General features: G+C 47.9%; 1 non-coding gene across 1 annotated transcript; it reads left to right on the top strand.

Annotated features, from left to right (window-relative positions):
- The first annotated feature begins 14,515 nt into the window (after window positions 1-14,515).
- On the top strand, window positions 14,516-14,668 carry LOC120849723. The gene has a single exon (XR_005717986.1). It is a non-coding gene; the product is annotated as a 5.8S ribosomal RNA (ribosomal RNA).
- Window positions 14,669-15,000: the final 332 nt, after the last annotated feature.

Genomic DNA, 15,000 nt, shown 5'->3' with positions numbered 1-15,000 from the left:
GGCGCCGACCACCTGGCGGCGCTACTTATTTTCCAAATTCTGTTTACAAAGTATGACGGCGTTTTCATCTATCTAGCGGTCTCCTACATTTTTTTTTATTATAATTTTTTTTTTTTGCTTTTGCTTTGCGTTGTTCCTGCGGAGTGATAGTTCTTGGTGAGCTCGGACGCTTTCCAACGCGTTAAGATTCTGGAGTGCAAACTTGTAAGAAACCTTTGCAACCGTGAGTAGTATGCAGTCGGCGCTGCTTGCACGCGATGTATTTTCGACGCGTTTTGTCCGTCTTATTGCCCGCGTGCGTTGGCGTACCTGGTTTCTGAAAGTGTGCGCGTCTCCCACGTGCATCTTAAACCATGCGTGGTCATTGCATGTTTTCGCTTGAGGAGATATCCATTTCCACCAGTGAGTAGTGTTCATTCGCCGCCGCTTCATCGCGATGTGCTTTTGACGTCTTTTTGCTTCTCTGTGCCGCCCGCCCTCCGTGCTTTCCGAAGGTGAACGCATGGTTTCGCTTTGCAGTGCGCGCTCTGCAGCGTGGTGTTGTGGCGTGGTTCCGGTGAAAGTGCCTGTGGGTGACCTCGCGTGCGTCCGTAATTCCCTGCCTTCGGCCTACTCAGCGTGGACGTCATTTCTGTCCTGTGACCTGCTGCTCAGTGCTCAGTGCTGTGCTTGTGCAAGGCCTCTGGTGTGGGTGCCGTGTCCTACGTATCGCCCAACTAGGTTCTACTTGTGCCCCTTATTAATTCATTATTATGTGTCGTGTGTGTGTGTGCTCTTTGAGCAGTTTCCGTTCTTGTGCCGTCCGTCCAGTGAAAGGATTTTTTTTAATTTTTTTTATTAAGTTACGGCGCTTGTTTTCGTGCAGCTCTACGTGGTCGTGTCCTCGTACGCAGTGGTGTGTTTGTGGAAAGTCTCTCGTTGTGTTGTGTTGTGCAGTGCAGTGCAGTGCAGTGCAGTGCAGTGCTGTGCATGCGCCAAAGCCTCTGGATAAAAGAAAAAAAAAAAAATATATATATATATATATATATATATATATATATCTATATATATATATAAATACACATTTTTTTTCTAATTTTTTTTTAATTAATTTTGCATGTGGTAAGTATGCATGAGTTATACCATCCTTTGTATTGATTTATTTGGGTCGTGTCTTTTTTTTCCACATTATTAGCCTTCTTGTTCTCCTCCTCCTCCTCCTGCTTATCATTATTGTAGAAATGTTTTCCTTTTTCTTTTTTTCCTCTTTCTTTCTAAGCTTTTAGTTTCCACCAGAGTGTCGAACCGAATTTTTTATTGGTTTGCTTCGATTTGCGGGAGCACAAAAGTAATGTAGGACATTAAAATAGCACAACAAATAGAAGAACAAGAGGTATACAGGACAGGCGCTGATGTTGAACTAATTTCATTCAGGAAAAGTGAACATGTATATACACACGACAGGCAAAGCAGCACATATTCTTAAGGGCAGAAGATATTTGAGCTGGGATGCTGGTGTCTCCCAGCACGATCAAACCATCCGGGGCTATTGCCGCCTTCCCGGCTGCCCTCGGCACTTATCGTGAATAAAAGCTATATATGTATGTTTACTTTTCCTGGATAAAACTAGTTGAAAGTGAGTGCCTGTCCTGTATACTCCTTGTCCTCGTCTTTTTTGCGCTATTTTATATATTTTACTAAGATGAACCAACAGCGTACCGTATTAAAAAGAAAAAGAAGAAGCTAAAGTGATATTATATTTACCTGGTGCTTCTTTTCGCAATAGGCACTATTTCAAGAGTGCAAACGGGTATCTTTCCATTCATTTGTAGGGTTCGCTTATTTTCAGGTGCCGAGAAATAAATTGCTTTATTTAAATTTGATGGAGCAGTAAATGACAAGCTACATACATATCTGTCTTGCCTTGTTTTTTTTTTGTGTTATATTTTAGCCTGAATTTAAAAGTTATCAGTCTGTTGGGTGGCCTAAAATACAGGTGATTGGCATTTAAGGTTTTTTTTCTTTACAAGATAATGGTTGATTCAATTTAGCAAGTAAGCATCAATTGTGCTTCCTTTATCTTAAATAGAGCTAAGCAATCAACTCGACATGACGGCTACTTAATTTGTCGCTTTCTTACCGCCTGTTTTCCGAAACTGTGTGCTTTCTTTTCGTCGTCATCGACTTTGGGCTGCCGCTCCAAGTCCATAGAGCCTTTTTTTTTTTCAGCTATCCCTGCCGTACACCCTTGTACTTCTATTCATCGTCAGACTAATAGACAGTTATATTTTCTTCCGTACAGTTCCAAGTTGGCGGGTCAGTTTCGGTTCGGCTGAAACCCCGAACTCCTCGGTTCCGGTTTTTCGTTCGCTTCGGTTTTCGGTTCGACACTCTGGTCTTCACCGTGCATGGCACCCCCCCCCCTTCCTTCCTTCCTTCCCTCCCTCCCTCCCTCCCTCCCTCCCTCCCTCCCTCCCTCCCTTCCTCTCTCCCCTCTTCTCCTCCCTGCAAGAAAACAAACTGTCGTTTCGAAATGTTTTCTTACTTGAACTGTGAAGGTTTTCAAGTGCATTTCCTTTCCTCCTTTATTGAGCGCACAATTCTAGAGTGGAACTTCCCTTCTGACATTGCAATAAAGTTTCCTGCACAAGGAAGAAAAACCTGCCATTTGACCTCCTTGTGTGTGCAAAGTGTCAATGTTCCTATATTATGCTTGAACATGGTCTTTTTGTCTTCCTATTTGTCGCAGAAATCATGTATGTGTATGTATGTATGTATATATATATATATATATATATATATATATATATATATATACCAATATCGCAATTTATGGATTAATCTTGCACGACCTGTGAAAATCACGTATCTCTGGCTTTCCTCACGTTCGATTTTCGAGCAATTTCTGAAGCTAGCTTGGGGAGATTGATTTCGCTCGCACACAATTCGAGGCGCGAGGACGGGCATGTACGAACGCCTACGTAGTCGGGACGGTAAACAAAACTTACACAAATTAAAATCGTGCGCAGATAATAAAAGAAAGAGCAACAAAAAGGTATGGGCGTCTTTCTTTACTAATTTCTTTTTTTTTTCTTTTTTATGATTGTTTGCGGACGGGCTTCTTAAACGATACCAAAAAGCGAGACACAATTTGACAAACGGGTCACGTCACAAGAAAGAAAATCCCACATCCTCAAGCGTGTAAAAAATGCACGCAATATCTACAGTACTGGAATTGGAAGCGCTGCCAATCTCGCGTGCACTAGCCCAAATCGCGTTGCTCCCGCTCACGTCAAAGCGACGCAGACCTCGTCGGAAAGGTACGCTTTCTGACGCGGTCAACCGGTAAAAACACTATATATTGTAAAATTCTGTACTTTGCACGTGATTAATTCAGACTGCTTTGCGGCTAACTAAGCGCGCGTTCCTTCCGAATGAAACGAAAGAGCGAGATTAGAAATAGAGGGAATAATTCCCGTGAAAAGAAAGAAATTCGTCTCTTATTGAGCTTGGCAGTAAAGCACGCGACATCTCCAGTATTCCGTTTGAAAGCGTTGTTCATGGCAAGTGCAGTAATATACAGTGTTCGGCTCTCGCCCAGTTGAAAGCGCCAGAAAGCCCGTGTCGCCTCGCGACACGGGTAACCGCTAGAAAACACGCACATTTTAAAGTCGCGTGATTTGCACTTGATTCCTCGGAAGTACTTTGTGGGAGACGAAGCGGGCGTTCCATGCCAAGGACACGGAAGAGAGAGATTAGAAATAGAGCGAACAATTCGCGTGAAAAGAATAATATTTGTCTCCTATCAAACTTGCCAGAAAAGTAAGCGAGATTTCCAGTATTCCGTTTGAAAGCGCTGCCCGTCGCAAGTGCAGTAGTGTACAGTGTTCGGCTCTCGCCCAGTTGAAAGCGCCAGAAAGCCCGTGTCGCCTCGCGACACGGGTAACCGCTAGAAAACACGCACATTTTAAAGTCGCGTGATTTGCACTTGATTCCTCGGAAGTACTTTGTGGGAGACGAAGCGGGCGTTCCATGCCAAGGACACGGAAGAGAGAGATTAGAAATAGAGCGAACAATTCGCGTGAAAAGAATAATATTTGTCTCCTATCAAACGTGCCATAAAAGTAAGCGAGATTTCCAGTATTCCGTTTGAAAGCGCTGCCCGTCGCAAGTGCAGTAGTGTACAGTGTTCGCCTCTCGCCCAGTTGAAAGCGCCAGAAAGCCCGTGTCGCCTCGCGACACGGGTAACCGCTAGAAAACACGCACATTTTAAAGTCGCGCTATTTGCACTTGATTCCTCGGAAGTACTTTGTGGGAGACGAAGCTGGCGTTCCATGCCAAGGACACGGAAGAGAGAGATTAGAAATAGAGCGAACAATTCGCGTGAAAAGAATAATATTTGTCTCCTATCAAACGTGCCATAAAAGTAAGCGAGATTTCCAGTATTCCGTTTGAAAGCGCTGCCCGTCGCAAGTGCAGTAGTGTACAGTGTTCGGCTCTCGCCCAGTTGAAAGCGCCAGAAAGCCCGTGTCGCCTCGCGACACGGGTAACCGCTAGAAAACACGCACATTTTAAAGTCGCGTGATTTGCACTTGATTCCTCGGAAGTACTTTGTGGGAGACGAAGCGGGCGTTCCATGCCAAGGACACGGAAGAGAGAGATTAGAAATAGAGCGAACAATTCGCGTGAAAAGAATAATATTTGTCTCCTATCAAACTTGCCAGAAGAGTAAGCGAGATTTCCAGTATTCCGTTTGAAAGCGCTGCCCGTCGCAAGTGCAGTAGGGTAAATTGTTCGGCTCTCGCCCAGTTGAAAGCGCCAGAAAGCCCGTGTCGCTTTAGAAAACACGCATCTTTTTCTTTTGTTAATCCCGTGCTTCTCACTTCGTTCCTTGAGAGGACTTTGTCGGAAACTAAGTGGCGGGGCCTTCCAAACGAAACCAATGGTAGAAACAATGAAGTGAGCAAAGAAGAGTAGTGTAAAGAAAGAAAATTGCCTATTATGAAGCCTGCCGTAAACACGCGCGATACCGCGAGCATTCGGATTAAAAGCAGTGACAATCTCACTTACTATAGCGCTCATTGTTCGGCTCTGACACAATTCAAAACGCATGAAACGCCCCGTGTAAATATTGGTTTACTTTGTAATAACAAAGTCGATAAACTTTCTGTTGACCATGTTAACATGAACTGAAAGTCGAAAAGAAGTAATCAGAGTCAAGCAGGGGTCAGCACGTTTTTAATAAAAAGCGAGAAATAATTTTTTTTTATAGGGGTAGGATGTATGTACGTATGTATGTATATATAGAGGCAGACAGGAAAAAAAGAACATTTATATATATATATATATACACACAAACATACATACATACATATATATAATGTCAGGAAGACAGAAGCTCAACGACCGCTTTCAGTGATGATTATATTCGAACTGGCCCGCGGTTGCGAGCACGGGCCACACGAGCTATCGGTGATGACGATGATGAGGTAGATATGACGATGCCCGATGACGACGATGAGGGTCTTCATCACATTACCCCCCTCCTCGGGGGGGGGGGGGGGAAGGGGGAAGCTATTGGAGTGGTGGGTGGTATGGTTTCAAGCGGTTCACGTGTAGAACTTCCGAAGGTCGACGGCGGCCATCCGAGGAGGAAGAAATGGGCTCAGCGAGGTAGGAGACAGGTGATGTTTTCTCGGTGATTCGATAGGGACCGATGTACTTGTGGAGGAACTTGTCCACTCGGCCAGGTTGTCGGGCTGGTGTCCAAACCCACACAAGGTCACCAGGGGAGTAAGACGTGTTCGTGTGGTGCTTGTCATAGCGGTCCTTGGTGACCTGTTGATGCCGCGACGTGCGGAGCTGCGCGAGCTGGCGGCATTCTTCGGCGCCAAAGATGAAGTTCTCTAGGAGTTCACTCTGATTGTTGATTGAAGGAGCGACAGGAAAGATGGTGTCCATTGTGCATGATGCTTCGCGTCCGTACACTAAATGGAAAGGGGAGTAGCCCGTGGTCGACTGGAGGGCAGTGTTATAGGCAAAAGTTACGAACGGGAGTACAGTGTCCCAGTTCGTATGGTCGGGGGAAACATACATGGATATCATGTCTGCAAGGGTCTTGTGAAAACGTTCGGTTAAACCGTTTGTCTGTGGATGATATGATGATGTTGTTTTATGAATTACGTTACAGGCTTTCAGAATAGCTGTAAGTGTACTCGAAAGAAACTGCCGTCCTCGGTCACTTAAGAGGACTTGTGGCGCACCATGACGTAGAAGTATGGTGTGTACAAAGAATTGAGCAATTTCTTCAGATGTCGCAGAGGTAAGCGCGGCAGTCTCGGCGTATCTAGTTAAGTGGTCAACGGCCGTGACTATCCACCGATTACCATGAGAAGAAACGGGGAACGGACCGAACAAATCGATTCCTACTCGTTCAAAAGGCGCACTGGGGCAAACTAATGGTTGCAGCAAACCAGCAGGGGCAGTCGTTGGACGTTTTCTACGTTGGCATTTCAAGCAGGACTGAACATATTTAAAAACAGTTGTCTGAAGCTGCGGCCAGAAGTAGCGTTGCCTAATGCGAGCGTACGTTTTGTTAAACCCCATGTGTCCTGAAGTAGGGTCATCATGAAAAGATCGAAGAATGTCAGTGCGCATATTGCGAGGAACTACGAGAAGCCAGCGGTGTCCTGAAGGGGAAAAGTTGTGCCGGTAGAGTATACCATCTTGGAGAGAAAAGTTTTGTAACTCTTTTCGCAACTTTTTGTGAACGAAGTTATTCGGTTTCTTAAGGTGGTCGATGATGCCTTTGATCCACGGGTCTTTGGATTGCTCATGTGTAATAGAGTCAAAATGGAGTGCTGAGACATCAAAAACGTCATCCATGTTTTCAAGCCGTTCATCTGGTTTGTCTACTGGACATCGAGATAGGCTGTCAGCGTCTGTATGTTTGCGCCCAGATTTGTATACTACTGTGTAGTTGTATTCCTGAAGCGCAAGCGTCCATCGACCAAGTCTGCCAGTGAGATCTTTCAAGGAAGAAAGCCAACATAACGCGTGGTGATCGGTCACAATAGTAAAATGTCTTCCGTAAAGATATGGCCGGAATTTGTTAATGGCCCAAACGACAGCTAGGCATTCTTTCTCGGTTATAGTGTAATTCTGTTCGGCGGCGGAGAGCATTCGGCTCGCATAGGCCACAACATATTCTTTTAGTGTGTTGGGATCGCTCTGCAATAGAACAACACCAAGGCCATATCCACTGGCGTCGGTGTGCAACTCTGTAGGGGCAGAGTCATTAAAGTGCCCCAGGATTGGATCGGACTGGAGAGTGGCTTTGAGAGAGTGAAATGAGTCTCGACATTCAGGGGACCAGATGAATGGTGCATTGGCCTGTAACAACCGTGTAAGTGGGGCAGCCAGTTGGGCGAAGTGAGGTACAAAACGGCGAAAATACGAGCAGAGTCCTAGGAAACTACGAAGTTGTTTGATATTAAGAGGAACAGGAAATTCGTTTACTGCCTTGAGCTTGTCTGGGTCGGGCCGAATGCCATCTTTATCTACTAAATGCCCAAGGATCTTAATTTGTCGAGAGGCAAAGTGGCACTTTTTTGTGTTGAGTAGGAGGTTAGCTTTTGTGAGACAAACGAACACCTCGGACAGGCGAAGGAGATGGTCGTTAAACGTACGAGAAAAAATAATAATGTCATCAATGTAGCAAAGGCATATGTGCCATTTAAGGCCACGGAGAACGTTATCTATCATGCGCTCAAATGTTGCCGGCGCATTACAAAGGCCAAAAGGCATCACGTTGAATTCAAAAAGACCGTCAGTTGTAATGAAAGCTGTTTTTTCTTTGTCTTCTTCCTTCATTGGTATTTGCCAGTAGCCGGTCTTTAAATCCAGGGATGAAAAATATTCGGCTCCTTGTAGGGTGTCTAATGTGTCATCAATCCGTGGTAAAGGGTATACGTCCTTGCGAGTGATCTTATTGAGTCTACGGTAATCAACGCAGAAACGTATGCTGCCGTCCTTCTTTTTTACAAGGACTACTGGTGAAGACCAGGGGCTCGAGGATTGACGGATGATCCCCTTACGCAGCATTTCTGACACCTCTTGGTCAATAATACGGCGTTCTGAAGGAGACACGCGATATGGGCGTTGGTGAACTATTTCTCCAGGAGGCGTATTGATCGTATGTGCTACCGAGTTTGTTGTGCTTGTGAAGGACGTGTAAACGTCAAAGCACGATTGGAAACGAGTTAATAAATTAATTAATTGCTTTTTATGAACCACTCCCAGGTCAGAGTCAATGGCATTCAAAAGTATTTGGTTGGATATAACAGGCAACGTTGGAGGGTCAAAATGATGTGTTGATTCGAGCGAAGCAAGTTCCAAAGAATTATGTGGTTCGATACTTGCGACGACAGTGTCCTTTACGAAAAGAAGTGGCTGGTGTGTAACGTTACATACAGGGAGTACTGTTTTGCCATCGGTAAGTTTAGATAGGGCATAGGGTACGATGAACCCGTGCGCTAGCAAGACGGTAGACAGAGGAGTTACTAGAAAAGTCCCCGAAAGGCTTAGTTCGCTCGAAAAATTCATCAGGAAAGATGCTAGCGGGGGAATGACAGTATCCTCACAGGCCCGTAATTTGGTTTCAACGATTATGGAATCAGACTCGCGGTTACTTGAATCCCCCAAACTGACGCCTTTGCAATTAATGACAGCTTCAGCAGATTGAAGAAAATCCCAGCCTAGAATCAGGTCGTGTGTGCAAGATGACAAAACCATGAACTGAATGGTGTGGCACGTACCTTGTATGAAAACGCGAGCCGTGCACTGAGCGGTGGGATGAATGATGTCTGTGGACGCCGCCCGTAATGAACAACCATGTAGGGGTGTTCTAACCTTGTGAAGACGTAAGCAAATGTCCTCTCTTATCACGGAAGTAGCCGCCCCTGTGTCAACTAAAGCGTACAGGAGTAAGTCGTCGATATGTACCTCGATGAGATTGGATGGGTCAGAGGGAGGATGATGAAGACTCTCCCGTGACGCAGTTGCTCCTCCAACAACTGCGGAACCTAGTTTCCCGTATTGGGCCGCGCGTCTCTCCTCGAGATCATGGGTGAGAAAGAGCGAGGATATGGAGATGGGGAGCGGCGCCGTGGAGCTTCCGGACGACGTGCTGGATAGGGATCCGGGGGTGGAGACTGATCCCGCGGCTGGTTCCAATACCCTCTGTTGTTTCGCTCTCGACTATAGTAGTCGCGGGTTTCGTAGTCCTGTTGTCTTCGTCGGCAAACTCGTGCCACGTGGCCGGTAATCCCACAATAATGGCAGATTGGACGCGGCCGATATCCCCAGGATCCGTAGTTGGGATAAGTGGGGCGGCTGCTCCAAGGGGGTAAAGGACCCCTGTTAAAACCAGGCGAGATAGAAGCCAGAGCAGGAAGGTCCGGAATCAGTTGGGGAACTCCCGAACGAGAAGTTTCATCAGAAGTTCGAAGTCCATCGGTGACTTTAGGGGAAGTCTCTTTTGGTGTGACGACAGAAGCAATCTCCTGTTGGATAATGCGGCGCAACCCGCTGTCGTCGCTCTCAATCGTCTGGTGACTTGCAGCAGGTCGGAGAAAATGTGAAAGTTCATCTCGTACAATTTTCTGTATCATTTGCTTCAGGGTATCGGTCGATAAAGAAGGCATGGTAATTGATGAGCCGTCATGCAGTGCTCGAACCTGAAGACGGGAGTTGCGGGCCTCATCCAGCCTTTGGCAATGCGTGGTGATGTCCTTAACAGTCGTGGGATTTTGCACAAGAAGGACGTTAAATGCCTCTTCAGAGATCCCTTTCATTACATGGCGGACTCGGTCGGCCTCCGACATGTCCTTGTCGCAACGGCGGCAAAGTGCGAGGACATCCTCGATGTAGGAAGTATACGTCTCGCCAGAAGATTGAATTCGTGCTGCCAACTTTCGTTCAGCTACAGCTTTACGATTGGCGGGTTTGCCGAAGATTTCGGCTAGCTGGGTTTTGAATAGCAGCCATGTCACGATTTCATCTTCATGGTTGGTGAACCAGATCTTGGCCACATCGGAGAGATAAAAAATAGCATTCCGCAGTTTCGCCTGGTCGTCCCACTTGTTATAAAGACTCACTCGCTCGTAGACGTCCATCCAGTCCTCCACGTCGTCCTCTCGGAGTCCGGCAAAGGTTTTGGGATGTCGGAGCTGGCTGGGGGCAGGGCTGACTGCAGCTGCAGAGGCACCGGAGGAGGATTGGCCACTGCTGGTCATTGTCACTATTCGCCTTCTGGGACGAAGCTCCAGAGTGATGGAACGTCGCTACTGGGATCGTGACCCCGCACCTCCACCAATAATGTCAGGAAGACAGAAGCTCAACGACCGCTTTCAGTGATGATTATATTCGAACTGGCCCGCGGTTGCGAGCACGGGCCACACGAGCTATCGGTGATGACGATGATGAGGTAGATATGACGATGCCCGATGACGACGATGAGGGTCTTCATCACAATATATATATATATATATATATATATATATATATATATATATATATATATATATAAGGAGAGAGAGAGGGGAAAAAAATAAGAAAGAAAGGACAAATAAATGATACTGAATAACGAGGAGCCACATAAGTGAGAGACAGTAAGTCAGTAAGTCAGTCAGTCAGTCACCGAAACTGATAACCACAAACTATGTACAGAATGCTCTTGAAGGATCTTCTTTATACTTATCGGTGCTATTATGTGGAGGTGGGGTCTGTCGAGCGTTCGATTGGTGCGAGCGTCGTCTGACGACGTCGCCGACGCCTTTCGCCGCCGTCTCGGCCGCTGCCTCCGCCGCATGGTCGTTACAGCAAGGTACCTGCGATCTCTGGCGTCTGCCGTTGGGGTCGGTTCTCGGGTGCACCTGTGTCTTGAAAACGAATGCGAGAGGAGGGTGTTTCGGAGCGTCCGCGCCAACCGAACGGTGTGAAATGACGAGTGCGTTCTGACCGAAGGCCGGGGTGCGTCCTCAAGGGACCTGAAAGCTCGGCAACGCTGCGAAGGCGTCGTCAATGATTTTTTTGGCGTACGACTTTCTGTTGCTACGACGAGAAAGAAATTTATGCGCTTCTTGCCGCGTCGGTACCGACCTCGGTCGGGGATATTCCGGCTGCGCGCTCGAACGTGCTTCATTTCTTCTTGGATTTGGAAGTAATTCCTAAGCGTTGTGTGTGTTTGCGGTTCGTAAGGGGCGCCTGACGGTGGCCCCGCGTCCGCGCGTTGGTAGGGTTTTGGGCGACCCACCACGAAAAGATTACCTGGTTGATCCTGCCAGTAGTCATATGCTTGTCTCAAAGATTAAGCCATGCATGTCTAAGTACATGCCGAAACAAGGCGAAACCGCGAATGGCTCATTAAATCAGTTATGGTTCCTTAGATCGTTTCTTCCTACTTGGATAACTGTGGCAATTCTAGAGCTAATACATGCAGTGAGCCCGAAGCCCCTCGGGGCGACGGGTGCTTTTATTAGACCAAGATCAATCGGGCTTCGGTCCGTTTTGTGTGGTGACTCTGGATAACTTTGTGCTGATCGCACGGCCACGAGCCGGCGACGTTTCTTTCAAGTGTCTGCCTTATCAACTGTCGATGGTAGGTTATGCGCCTACCATGGTTGTTACGGGTAACGGAGAATCAGGGTTCGATTCCGGAGAGGGAGCCTGAGAAACGGCTACCACATCCAAGGAAGGCAGCAGGCGCGCAAATTACCCACTCCCGGCACGGGGAGGTAGTGACGAAAAATAACAATACGGGACTCTTTTGAGGCCCCGTAATTGAAATGAGTACACTCTAAATCCTTTAACGAGGATCCATTGGAGGGCAAGTATGGTGCCAGCAGCCGCGGTAATTCCAGCTCCAATAGCGTATACTAAAGTTGCTGCGGTTAAAACGCTCGTAGTTGGATCTCAGTTACAGGCGGGAAGTGCGTGGACACCACGTTACGGCCTGTGCTGAACATCATGCCTGTCGTGGCTTGGTTCCCTTCATCAGGTGCCTTGCTTTGGCCGGCGCGTTTACTTTGAAAAAATTAGAGTGCTCAACGCAGGCGATTCGCCTGAATAACAGTGCATGGAATAATAGAACAAGATCCTGTTTCTGTTCTGTTGGTTTTTGGAATACAGGATAATGATTAAGAGGGACAGACGGGGGCATTCGTATTGCGGCGCTAGAGGTGAAATTCTTGGACCGTCGCAAGACGAACTACTGCGAAAGCATTTGCCAAGAATGTTTTCATTGATCAAGAACGAAAGTTAGAGGTTCAAAGGCGATCAGATACCGCCCTAGTTCTAACCATAAACGATGCCAACCAGCGATCCGCCTGAGTTACTCAAATGACTCGGCGGGCAGCTTCCGGGAAACCAAAGTATTTGGGTTCCGGGGGAAGTATGGTTGCAAAGCTGAAACTTAAAGGAATTGACGGAAGGGCACCACCAGGAGTGGAGCCTGCGGCTTAATTTGACTCAACACGGGAAAACTTACCCGGCCCGGACACTGGGAGGATTGACAGATTGAGAGCTCTTTCTTGATTCGGTGGATGGTGGTGCATGGCCGTTCTTAGTTGGTGGAGCGATTTGTCTGGTTAATTCCGATAACGAACGAGACTCTAGCCTATTAAATAGGTGCGTGGTTCTCTGACTGGGTAACCCGTGGAACCTCCTTCGTGATTGGGATAGGGGCTTGCAATTGTTCCCCTTGAACGAGGAATTCCCAGTAAGCGCGAGTCATAAGCTCGCGTTGATTACGTCCCTGCCCTTTGTACACACCGCCCGTCGCTACTACCGATTGAATGATTTAGTGAGGTCTTCGGACCGATACCCGGAGCGGCCTTTCGGTTGCGGCGGTGTGTTGGAAAGATGACCAAACTTGATCATTTAGAGGAAGTAAAAGTCGTAACAAGGTTTCCGTAGGTGAACCTGCGGAAGGATCATTACCGGATGTTATTTGGCATCGTTTTGTCTTCTTCCTCTTGTACGGGGAATGGACTCGATGTGCGAATTTATCTGGCGCCGATCCCGACCAAGCTTGGATACCGTCGGGACGGCACAAAAAAAAAAAAAAAAAAACTGTGGTTCGGATGTGCCTTTTTCTTTGGGTGGCCTCCGTTCCTTTCGATGATGCGCCCAGCGGGAGCCCTCTGCTGCCTCGATTGAGAGGAGATTTCAAGTGCACCGGGACAATCCGCGGGTTACAAAAGGCGCATCGCCCCCTTTTTCGTCTCTTCTCGAGGATCGCCCTTTTGTTTTGATTAACGAAGAGGCGTTTGAGAAGAGGCCTTTTTTTTTGCGCTTTCGAGATGGCATGGGATGTGCCGGGCGCGAAAAAAAACAACAACTTGTGTTTTGTCGTACTGATTGAAAAAAATGAATGCCGCTTACAACTCCCTGTGACGCCGAATTAGAGCGCAGCTCTTGAGGAGGAGGAGGGAAGGGCACTGGGGGGGGTTAAACTAACCAGGGGGTTGTCACGTTACCTTGGGGGTCACGTGACCCCCAATGCCGATGATGTCATCACTGACGTCACTGATGACGTCATCAGTGACGATGACGATGCGGGTACCAATGACGTCATTAGTGACGTCACTGATGACTTCACCAGTGATGATGACGATGCGAATGTCGGTGACGTCATCAGTGACGTCGCTGATGACGTCATCAGTGATGATGACGATGACGATGCGGATGCCGGTGACGACATCAGTGACGTCACTGATGACGTCATCAGTGATGATGACGATGACAATGCGGATGTCGGTGACGTCATCAGTGATGATGAAGATGACGATGTGGATGCCGGTGACGTCATCAGTGATGATGACGATGACGATGTGGATGCCGGTGACGTCATCAGTGATGATGACGATGTGGATGCCGGTGACGTCATCAGTGATGATGACGATGACGATGCGGATGCCGGTGACGTCATCAGTGATGATGACGATGACGATGTGGATGCCGGTGACGTCATCAGTGATGATGACGATGACGATGTGGATGCCGGTGACGTCATCAGTGATGATGACGATGACGATGCGGATGCCGGTGACGTCATCAGTGATGACGATGTGGATGCCGGTGACGTCATCAGTGATGATGACGATGACGATGTGGATGCCGGTGACGTCATCAGTGATGATGACGATGACGATGTGGATGCCGGTGACGTCATCAGTGACGATGACGTCATCGGGGGGTCACGCGACATCGGCGGGGGTCACGTGACCTCGAGGAGGGGGCCACGTGACCTCAGGGGAGTCACGTGACTTCGGGGGGTCACGTGACCCCCCACGAGGTCACGTGACCTTGGTGGGGGGCTCGCGCAGTGCATTATGGGACATTTCCCATGATGCACCGCGCGGTTACGCCGACGCCGACGGCGACGGCGACGCCGACGCCGACGCCGACGCCGACGGCGACGCCGCTCAAGCCGGAAACGGGCCCCTAAGAGCTGCGCTCTAAAATCCAAAAACACGACTCTAAGCGGTGGATCACTCGGTTCTCGGGTCGATGAAGAACGCAGCCAGCTGCGAGACTTGGTGTGAATTGCAGGACACACTGAGCACTTACTCTTTGAACGCACATTGCGGCCTCGGGCCTTCCCGTGGCTTCGTCTGTGTGAGGGTCGGATCATATATCAAGAGAGGAGAATTTGTTTTCTACCTCGTTTTGACTGTGTCGGATCGTGGGCAGCACGCAGTTTTATGCTTTCTTGCGTTGCGTTTTCTTTGAGCAAATGCACGAGTGGTGCGATTGCACGCGTGCGCTTAACCAGTCCTCCTCCTTCTACGAGTTTTTATCGAACACTGCATGGGAAAACGAAACTCGATGGATACCGTTTGTGGAAAATCCCGTACCAAAAAAATCTTTCGCACGTTGAATGGCGCTGTGACGTCGGTGCGTTAGAAACGGAGATTTGAAACGGTTTCTTTTCGATCGATTCTGTTTTCTTTGGCGTGG

This window comes from Ixodes scapularis, unplaced genomic scaffold, assembly GCF_016920785.2.
Source record: "Ixodes scapularis isolate PalLabHiFi unplaced genomic scaffold, ASM1692078v2 PGA_scaffold1__304_contigs__length_218370807, whole genome shotgun sequence".
Classification (NCBI taxonomy): domain Eukaryota; kingdom Metazoa; phylum Arthropoda; class Arachnida; order Ixodida; family Ixodidae; genus Ixodes; species Ixodes scapularis.
The sequence above is the reverse complement of the archived record's forward strand: the minus strand, read 5'-3'. Positions and strand labels throughout refer to the sequence as shown.